Genomic DNA, 10,254 nt, shown 5'->3' on the forward strand with positions numbered 1-10,254 from the left:
CACAACGCTGTGTGTGAAGCGTGTTACGCACAACGTTGTATTGTTTGTGTAACTTGTAATCAACATTCTGTTTGATACGTTTTATGTACAACGCATCATACCTATGATGTTTTTCTAATAAACAACGTTGTTTATTAAACTTTATATCGTGTGCTTGAAATTTCTTCCGTTTACAGCAATAGAAACAAAGAACAAAACGTTGTTTTATAAAGCATAAGCATATTTTATTGATATATGTATATATATATATATATATAACACGGTAAAGATGAGTTTAAAACATTACATAAAATATTATTGACATAAGTTAAACATTGTGGCGCAAAATACCAACACAAAATACAGTGTATAAAAATAATATAAATTAGTTATATGTTATAGTTTCAGCCACTGTGAATCCTGAAATAGATTTACGGATCTTTTCCTAGGCAGTAAGTAACCATGCGGTGTTGTTAAACCTGGGGGACTTAAAACATTTATTCGCCCTTTGTTAAGGGTTTGTAACGACATGGGCGATGTCACAGCGCCATCAGAGTCATCCTGCATCTCAGCTTTTAATCGTTCTAAACACATTCTATTCCCCGCATTGGCTATGACGGTTGAGGGAATATTCAATTCAGACATAGCCCGCATAAATTCAGGCCAACCATTCGGTATATTACGGATCGACACACCGTTACTTTGCGTGATGCTTCTTATTAAATCTAACATGTTGGAACCAGGCACAGTGACGCCTTTGTACAGAAACTCCCCTTTACTGTTCCAGTCTGTGATGTGTTTAGAGCGTGTCATTTTACTCAATAGTATTTCACAGTTTTTCTTATACCGGTCATTAACACCGCTCAAAAGCTCATGATAAACAGCATCGGGGGCAATAGGCTGTGTCGTATTATTTGATTCATCAACAGATTTTGCAACGGGTGATAAAAGAGCTAAAGTTGACATTTCACTATCAGCCTGCTTACTCAACACCAGGTATCTCTGCAACAACATTGTATATCGCTTTGCTTTTTCATATTCTGATAAATCATTATTCTGTAGTATTTTCACGATCTCTACATCTAGACCGTGCGTTGCTGTTTTACGTATGTCGTCGCTGTTCGTTTTATTATGTAAACGTTCTATCTGATTCTGAGGCACCAGATACATTTTCTCAGCGTACTCCATCAGCGATTAGACAATAGTCCTGTAATTAGCGGTATAGCAAAACCAAGCAGCGAGCCGATAAAACCACCCGACTGTTTAACCAGAATCTTCTTTTTTCCAATGGCACATTTCTTATTACAAAGTGATTTTATAAGCGCACGCTTCTTTTTAAGGTAGTTCAGCTGCCGTTGAGACAGCGGTATTTTGCCTTTAAGCGTGTTGAGCGCTATCTCACAAATGGCCGTGACTAAATCGTTTGAAGCGTTGGATAAAATAGCATTTCTTTGGATTGGTGTGGCTTTAATTAACGTTTTTAAAAGCACCCAATTACGTCTTATCCGCCCCGACATGTTCACCGTTGTTAGAATGGCAACAAATGACTAAAGGTTGTACTGTTATAGCTTTATAGAACCACGCTTCTTAATGACAAAAGCGACAGGCTTGTCTGGTGGGAATAAGCCGCTTCGTAACCATTAATCGTCAAGAGCGTTGTTTCTTAAATCAACCAGCAAATACCCATAAGGGGCAGCCGTCGCGGATTCATAGGATTCGAGAAAAAAACGATGTTTCGATGGGTACATTTGTCTAGCCAGAATGCCCACCTGCATTTTATCCCTGGGGTTTTTGAACAGGACCATATATTTTGTGTTTAAATGTATAGTTCTGCTCTTTTTACCTTGACAAAATATGTTTTGGACAAGGTACAGGATACTGAGATTACGATGATGTACATACTTTGTGAAAGCCTTCTCAACCTCAGAATTATTACTTGCCGCGTCCATCAAATCATCAATCACTGTTAAATTAACCTTATCAGGGGGAAAAAGTTGATCATCGCTAAAAGACTCTGGTAACCCCTCTATAAAGCGCGTACAGGGGTAATCACGCAGAAGTTGGTCGTATATAGGTTGCCAACAGGTGTAAAACCAAACAACATTATCAGGTACATGAGTCATATGTGTTGCAGCGTGTTGCAACAGCGTTTTGACAAAATAACTTTTACCCGAATTGGACGGCCCCGCTAAAATACATGAGAAAGGGTGTTGAAATCTGGTGTCCATCTTAATAGCCGAACGGCAGTGTTGTGAAGTTGTCCGTAAGAGACCGTTTAGTATAAACACACCTTTGCGTCTTCTGCAAAGTACGCGTCTCTATCTGCCAGCACTTTTTCACACGTACTATACCGGGTTGACGGATCACAACCTTTTTCTGGTCATCGCCTTCGGGGTTTAAAGGATAATCTAAGACCAGTTCTTTCAGGCTGTCAAAGTTAACGTGCTGCGCATTATCAACATTGAGCGTTATACCTTTAACTTTTAAACAGGCCTTTCCGTTGTTTAGTCGATAGCCGTATGACTTGGGACCGGCTGAGACAAATTCTGTTATATGGGTGCCTGTGGGCAGTTCGCTGGTCAACTCACCTAAATAATCACCCAATGGCGGGCTCCAGTCACCGGGTCTACTGACAAAAATTACAGAATCGGTGTCGTGATAAAGACATCTATCTTGTAATCTATACAGTAGTTTGTACAGTTCAACACGGGCATAAGCCGTTGTAAAGATGGCTATAGTTACATTTGAAATTGCACCCCTGGTGTAATGGTCTTTGGCATACTTCCAATTTACCATAACTGTATCATCGTCAATAAAATCCAAAGCGGACACGTCATAGTACGGTAAGAACGCGTATTCAAAAAGTTTGTCGGGGTCGGTCACTAGACACGTATTGGGCATGTTGCTACGTTGACCAAATTTACCCCATAAGGAATTTAAAAACAATTTTGAAATTTGTCTTTTAGCGGGGTTGATTTCTATGTGTTCGGGTCGTAAAGACAAGCCTTCATTCTTTTGATAGGCGTCTATATACTCTTGGCGTTTCTCGGCGTCTGTACACCATTCGGGATAACCAGAGGCCTCTTGTTTATCCCTGAGGTGCGTTTTAATGTAGCCTGAAAACAATTTGTCAGATCTCTCATCAAAATGCCACACCTCATAGATTTTACATACCTTGTACCCCATTTCTACAGCCAAGTTTAGTTCCACGGTACACCATGTACCGATGAGCGCACGTTTTTCTGAATCATGAACGCACGGCTCAGTCTGTCCAGACTCAGCGCATGTGCGACATAATGGAAACATTAACTTGCCGCCCATTTTAACTGGCAGAACCGGAAAGAATAGGCCACGAGGTGGATAAACTTTAACCCTGGCAAAACCGAAATACTTTGTGACATCACCAAAGTCCTTATAAATAATGCGTGGGTGCTGTATAGGATACGTTTTGGTTTTATTAACATACGGATAGAGACTGGTGAAATCAAAATAGTGTATTTTTTCATCACAGCCTGTTTTGTGATACAGCTTTATGGCGTTTGTGCGCCCGCCATAAAGAGCATCACGTGGCTCCAAGGGTTCGGGTAAATCTTTACCCTTCAGAAAAGCCTGTAGATCCGCATCAGAATCTAGCATAGACTTCCATTCACAACCCCAGATTTCACGTATCTGAAATCCACAACGTTTAAGGTAGTGCAACTTTACCTGCGTCTTGTGGTGTAATTGACCGTAGGTCGTTTTAGTCAGTTTGTTTTTATCATCGGCGTTGTAACAAGCACCACAGCCGTGGTAAAAACAACCTTGGAATTCAAATGCAGTTGGTGTGCCGTTAATCACGGCATAACCATCCAGGCTGTATTTACCAACTTTCTTCTCACCCCCTTGTAAAGCGTGTCTTATACTCACCCCTTCTTTGTGTTCTATGTACATTAACCACTGTATGGCGGGCGTTGAGTAACGCTTCTGCGTCTTGTGATAGTTATCACCCGGTACAAGCGCCAGTGTCTTTTCCTGTAAAAATTTACACCGGTACATGGCCATGCATACGCTCGCCAACGTGACTAATTGAAAAGCCTCGATGTGACGTTTAACCACAACCTTTTTTTTTTTCTTTGTTATTAGAAACTCCTGTTCTGTCATGGCTATAACAGCAGATCTGAAAGCATCACAAGCTTTTTGTAATATTTTCACATCGTCTTTACAATATCGCACGAGCTCTTTTTGAAAGTTAAACGGTTTGTGTACACACTGTTTATACCAAGCTGTAAACTCAGATAATTCATCAGGCATCATGTATTGTGGACCAAAATACTCTATTGACGGCATAGTTCCTATGTAATTTTGGTTATCAGCTGTGTTAAAAAAATGTGGGAAATAACCTTTGGTACCGTCAAACCCCATCGCCTTTGGTAACTTGCTAAGCCGCATGGGTAAAAAATTTAAAGAGTCGATAAATCTTATCTTCAAATCTTTTACCGTGATGCACATTATGTTGCCGCCTCTAGATAATAATTCAATCTTTAATTTCTCCTTAATCAGCTGGCGCAGCACAAAATATGCATCATAGCGACCTGCATTATGGGCTATGAATGTGTAATGCTCAAATTTTGGTTTCATGAACGTCTTTACAAAGTCTTCGATACACGCAACACCCTTAAACTCCCAGTCTTTCTCACCCGTTAATGTTAAAGCGTAACAGTAGTTTGGTATGTGCACACCCGTCTCCTGCATACACTCAAAATCATAAAAGATGTATTTCTTTGTGGGCTCTTCCGGCTTGATGGTTTGTATATAGCACAAATGGTTCGAAAACCCATCAACGAACACCTTACAAATGGGGCACTTTAGGCCTCTGCAGTTATGATCTGTTCGCCTGTAGAGACAACACTTGTCACAATATACATGTTCAAGACAGGATATTTTGTGATCAAGAGCTAAAGCTTTGTGTAGCTCTAAACACTCGTTTGATCGACAAAATACCCTACACACCGAACACCTTAAAGCCGTCACACCGTCGTCAATACAAGCCGGCCTGTGACAAGCCTTACAAAAGAAAAGACAATCGTGATTATTTCTATGATGGTAAGCGCTATGACAACGGACGCAGTAATATCGGGCACCAAGAAACGCTTTGATATCGAGTATCCCATAAAAGTGACAATCGTGATATAGCACAAAGATCGTGTCTTTGTAACGACTGTCTGCACTGTAGTATTTCCAAGACCCTTGACTGTAATAGAGGAGATTGATGGATACTTTTAAATAATTTTCAAAAATTGCAACATCGCTAAAGCTGACCGCTTTATCAAGCGGCAGATTCAAAGCTTTATGTAGTTGTATCGCTCTCTCCTGTATTACATGATCATTGGCATTGTTACCTTTATCCAGAAGTTTACAGACGCTAGCGGCCAAACACAGGTTATTACCTACGCGTCTGAAGTCATAGAGATATCTCTTTCTTTTATCTATTATTAAACTTTGGGGCAGGCGTTGTAAACTACGCCCAGTCAACCCAGACCCTGATCTGTTCATAAAAATACTGATCACAAATCTTAAGCCTGTGGATAATAAGAATTCAGCGTTACTTTGAAGCGTGTTTGTAATCTGATTCAAAAAACTGGCAGCGTCTAATGTTTCTTGCGGCTTACGATGCGAATAGATGGCATTGTGTAACCCACCCCCCTCCAATCTAAGCTGAACGCGGTCGGCAGGATCCACGCCCGCAAGGACATCATCGAGCATGGCCTGTATAGCCGTATGAATGGCTCGAACTCCCTCTACAAATGATGTAACCCTATCCAAATTAACAAACCGATAGTGATTGTGGTACTCAACGGCTCTGAAATTCGGTCGTTGTCGTTCATAGCGGTTAATTGCTTCTAAGTATACATGTTGCCGACCTTCGTCATTACCGGGTGACTCAACACGGCCTGCATCATCATATATGGGGCTTGCATCGCGCTCAATATTGTCAGCCTGTGATTCGTCATTCGGTAATGCATGGGGTGGAGATTGATCTAAATCTACATGCCTCGCACTGTGCTGACCTCCTACTACATGTACCCTGTGACGCTTGCGTTTTCTCAATTGACCACCTACCGCATGTTCCCTGTGCCGCTTGCGCTTTCTCGATCTGATTAATGTTGTTACAGCCTGTTTCACCTTTGCGCGTCGGAATAACTGTGAGATCTTGTATGTTAAACAAGGTTTAATTCGTGGTTTTTTTTTACAGTCATTTAAATTTAAAACACGTTTCAAACCATTGCCTAGCATGCCTAGTCACGGATCAGTTTCATTTATTTCTGCAAAATGATGTATGTTGGCTTTAATAAATTCAGTTGTCTTAACCGACCGATCTATGTATTTTGACATGACATTCATATACGTCTCAACAACTTCTTTAACAATGTCTTGTTTACATTTACTACCGTGGCACACACCTTTAATGTGTTTTAACAAATATCCGGCTTTTACGCCCATGTTCTCAACATCTTCCCGTATCTTACCCAACAACGCGTAAAATTGTATTTCAGCGTCTTGGCCTAATTGTTCTGAATTTTGACATTCATCAACTATGTCGGGCGCTAGCCCTCGCGCCGGTACACAAGCATCAGCCGATGCGTGTACCAGGGCTGTCGTTGTAAAAATATTGGGCATTGATGTTACACAATCAACCGTTGTAGTATTACCAGGTATTCCTGCAACGGCTGATAATACTTCATCAGAGCTATTCTGCGGATCTTGTGTCGTTGACTCTACACAATTTGTAATAAGCTCTTGCCCATTTATGTCATCAATATCTGATATCACAGGATTACCGGCTATGTGTCTTGTTTCTGTTTCAGAGCAATCCTGTGTATCGGTAATAGTGATGACATCGGATTGCGACAATTGCTTAACATTACTTCTTGAGTCAATATTTGATAACAAACCAATGCCTGCTATGTGCCTTGTTTCTGTTTCAGAACAAACCTGTGTATCTGGAATTGTGATTACAGCGGATTGCGACAATTGCTTAACATTACTTCTTGAGAGACGCGATGCCCTCTTAACCTTTACAGTCTTTGTATTACCAGCGACACCCCGGTCTGCAGTGTTAAACGCTGTGTGTTTTGATGTTACAGCAACATCATTACTTACGCATGATACAGTTTGTAACGCGATCCTTCTCCGTTGTGGCTTATCATTTTCGGAATATGACAATTTTCTTTTCAGATCTGTAAATGTTGAATTATGACTTCTCTCATTCGTTCTTGGTCGAGCCGGCTTTCGTTTGTTCGGTACGATACAGCCGTTATGCACAGCCATAACTGATGACCTAGCAACGTTCTTATGTACAATTGCCGGCGTTACGAATTGATGGTTCTCCGCTTCAGCGGCGGTTGTGCGTTTTGATATTTTCCCGCTTGTACTAGGCCTGTGTATCTGCGAGCATGTATCACTGACTGTTGGTATCAAAGGAGCATAGCATCTTGCTACAGCGTCATCTGTAATACATATATTATAAAATAAATATAAACGACTCTGCATGTAAATCAGTATTTAAATCACCGCATAACAATATACCATATAACAGCGTTTGATTACACACCTGCTGCTGCGAATTGATGGCTTTCCGTTTCAGCGGCGGTTGTGCGTTTTGATATTTTCCCGCTTGTACTAAGACGGTGTATTTGCGCTACTGAATCACATCCTGATGGTATCGTCGGCGCATAACGCATTGCTACAGCCTCATCTGTAATACCTATATTATAAAATAAATATAAACAAAGCTGCCTGAAAATCAGCATTTAAATCAACGCATAACAATATACCATATAACAGTGCTTGATTACACACCTGCTTTATATTCGAATGTTTTAGCACGACCCCCTGTCGCGTGTGGGAAAAACGGTTGCTCATCAACAACATTGCTGTTCTGTATAGATGTGTTGTGACAATAATCAGGTTTGTTCAATATATCCCGTAGAATAACATCAGCCGTCGCATCATCCATTTTTGTGGCATCTTTAACCGGTGAAAAATGAAAAATAAAAATAAAAAAATAAAAAATATTACATACGGTATAAAATTAGAATAACATGAAAAAGCGATTCATTACTGAGAATATAAAGTGTGTACAGTTGACAACAAATCAGCACAACTGTACAAGGTTTATTTTTAATTCTTTAGCCGTGGAAAAATAAATAAATAAATAAAAAATAAAAATAAAAAATAAAAAATAAAATAAAAAATAAATAAAGATATCATGTTACTCACAATCTGGCGCCAATTCCAAAATATTATTAAAATCCGGTATAGCGCTGAAGTCTAAGCCAAAGGGACTATCAACAGACAAATCGAGATTCTCTGTATTTGTGATTACTGTCAAATCGGGGGAAATAAAAATGAGAAAATAATAATTATTTAATAATTACTATTTAATAATTACTTATCAATGTATCCAGACTGTTGTACGTTCATACTATTTAAACTTTTTAAAATGAACAAATTGTAGACCTTGACTATAATTTCATACTATTTAAACTTGAAATATAAATAAAAACGCGTCAATGTCCTTTATAGACATAGCTTACTTTGAGAGGTTTGATAACTTGGCAAAGCATCATCATCATCAGAAGAAGAAGATCTGTTTCTAACCATGAAAGTGTTTTTGTTGTTGATGTTCTGCATTGTCTGTCTCTGAACCAATAATGAAAATGAGAGACGGTTAATATCTATCAAACGAATTAGTTGAAATATTGTGTTGGCGCATTCCCAAAATGAACCACTAGATGTCGCTATTACCACATATTTAAATAACATTCAGACAGCCACATTATTAAAACTATATGTTCTATGTGTTACAATGCATCGCATTGATGTTGCTGTTTAGCGATGCATTTCACATATGAGTGCATACTGCGATTTGCAACTGTCCAATAGGTTTGAAATATTAACATATTATACATGTATGCCTAAAAACAAAGGATGCAATGGCAGGACAGAATCGTGTAACAGTGTGTATATCGCGGCATAGAAACAACATATTTAAACAGCCTTCAGAGCCATATTTGTAAAATAAAATAAATAAATAAATAAATAAAATAAAAAATGCAATATGTATAAATATAATAATAATAATAATAATAATAATTATGATAATAATAATAATAATAATCTTTTGCTGTTGATGTTCTGCATTGTCTGTCTCTGAACCAATAATGAAAATGAGATTGCAAATGGATCATACGTTAGTCTTAATCCAACGTCCAGTTTCAGTTGTACAATTTCAGCGTTGATTACGTTCAGTAACGCCTCGATTGTTTCATAAAAACCGGGTTTAATGCACAAACTCGCGACTCTCGCCACCGGCTGGTCCGCCGTTCCATCCCATGATAATTGCAGTCTACAATCTTGTAAATCCAATGTATTCCACGTATGCGGGTATTGTATCTCAGTAAGTGCCACTTCCCATTCGCCATTTAAGTCTATCGGTTTAGCCAACTTTGTCGTATAGTTAGAAATCTTATTTTGCGGGAAGGTAACAGCCGATGCGTTGCTGGGTAAGGTTATGTAGAACGATTTGTCATCCATCGCTCGTCTTGTTAGATACTGATGATCTTTATATGTCTTTTATCACCGATGCTGCGACCCAACTGTTAAATTTTGCGGGGTAACCGCGCCACTTGACTAACGCGTATTTACGGCCTCTGACCGTCTTATTTTTTAAAATCTTTTCCACTTTGTAAACTCTGTTATAGTTTTTTGGTATGCTTTGAAGCTCTTCGGGGTAAAAACTACCTGTTATAACTTCACCGTACAGATCTGCCAACTTATAAAGCGGTTTAATCCCTTTAGTGTTCACACTATGTACAACAAAAATCTCCTCAGAAAAGCTCTGTTCGTAACCTTTCTGAAATATGTCCTTATATTTAGAAATACGGACGTGGTCACCGATTCCTAAACAAACTGGGGCTTTCTTACTTCTAAAGTAATCACCGTAGGTCGTTTTGAAGACACTCAACGCGTTAGAGTCATTCACATCGTTTGGAGCGCACTTAATCGTTCTATGGTATGTGTTATTATAGCTGCGTATGAAGTCTTGTAAAACGTCTATATATCTGTAGGTATTCTTTGCCGTGAAATAGCGCCACATGCGTGTTTTTAAAGTCCTATTGAAGCGCTCTATAACAGCCGCTTTCACATCGTTATTGGTCGTGAAATGTTTTATACCGTATTTTTCTAACACCTTTTTTAGGCTTCTGTTTAGAAACTCTTTACCATTATCGGTTT

The 10,254-nt window shown here is 39.2% G+C and overlaps 1 long non-coding RNA gene across 1 annotated transcript; it reads right to left on the minus strand.

The window, feature by feature from the left end:
- Positions 1-7,507: 7,507 nt before the first annotated feature.
- Positions 7,508-8,399, minus strand: LOC134985597 (uncharacterized). The gene is made up of 3 exons (XR_010191805.1): positions 8,239-8,399; positions 7,819-7,986; positions 7,508-7,723 (listed from the first exon to the last, which is right to left on the minus strand). It is a non-coding gene; the product is annotated as an uncharacterized LOC134985597 (long non-coding RNA).
- Between the last annotated feature and the right edge of the window lie 1,855 nt (positions 8,400-10,254).

Source organism: Pseudophryne corroboree (genome assembly GCF_028390025.1).
Source record: "Pseudophryne corroboree isolate aPseCor3 chromosome 6 unlocalized genomic scaffold, aPseCor3.hap2 SUPER_6_unloc_1, whole genome shotgun sequence".
Classification (NCBI taxonomy): Eukaryota; Metazoa; Chordata; class Amphibia; order Anura; family Myobatrachidae; genus Pseudophryne; species Pseudophryne corroboree.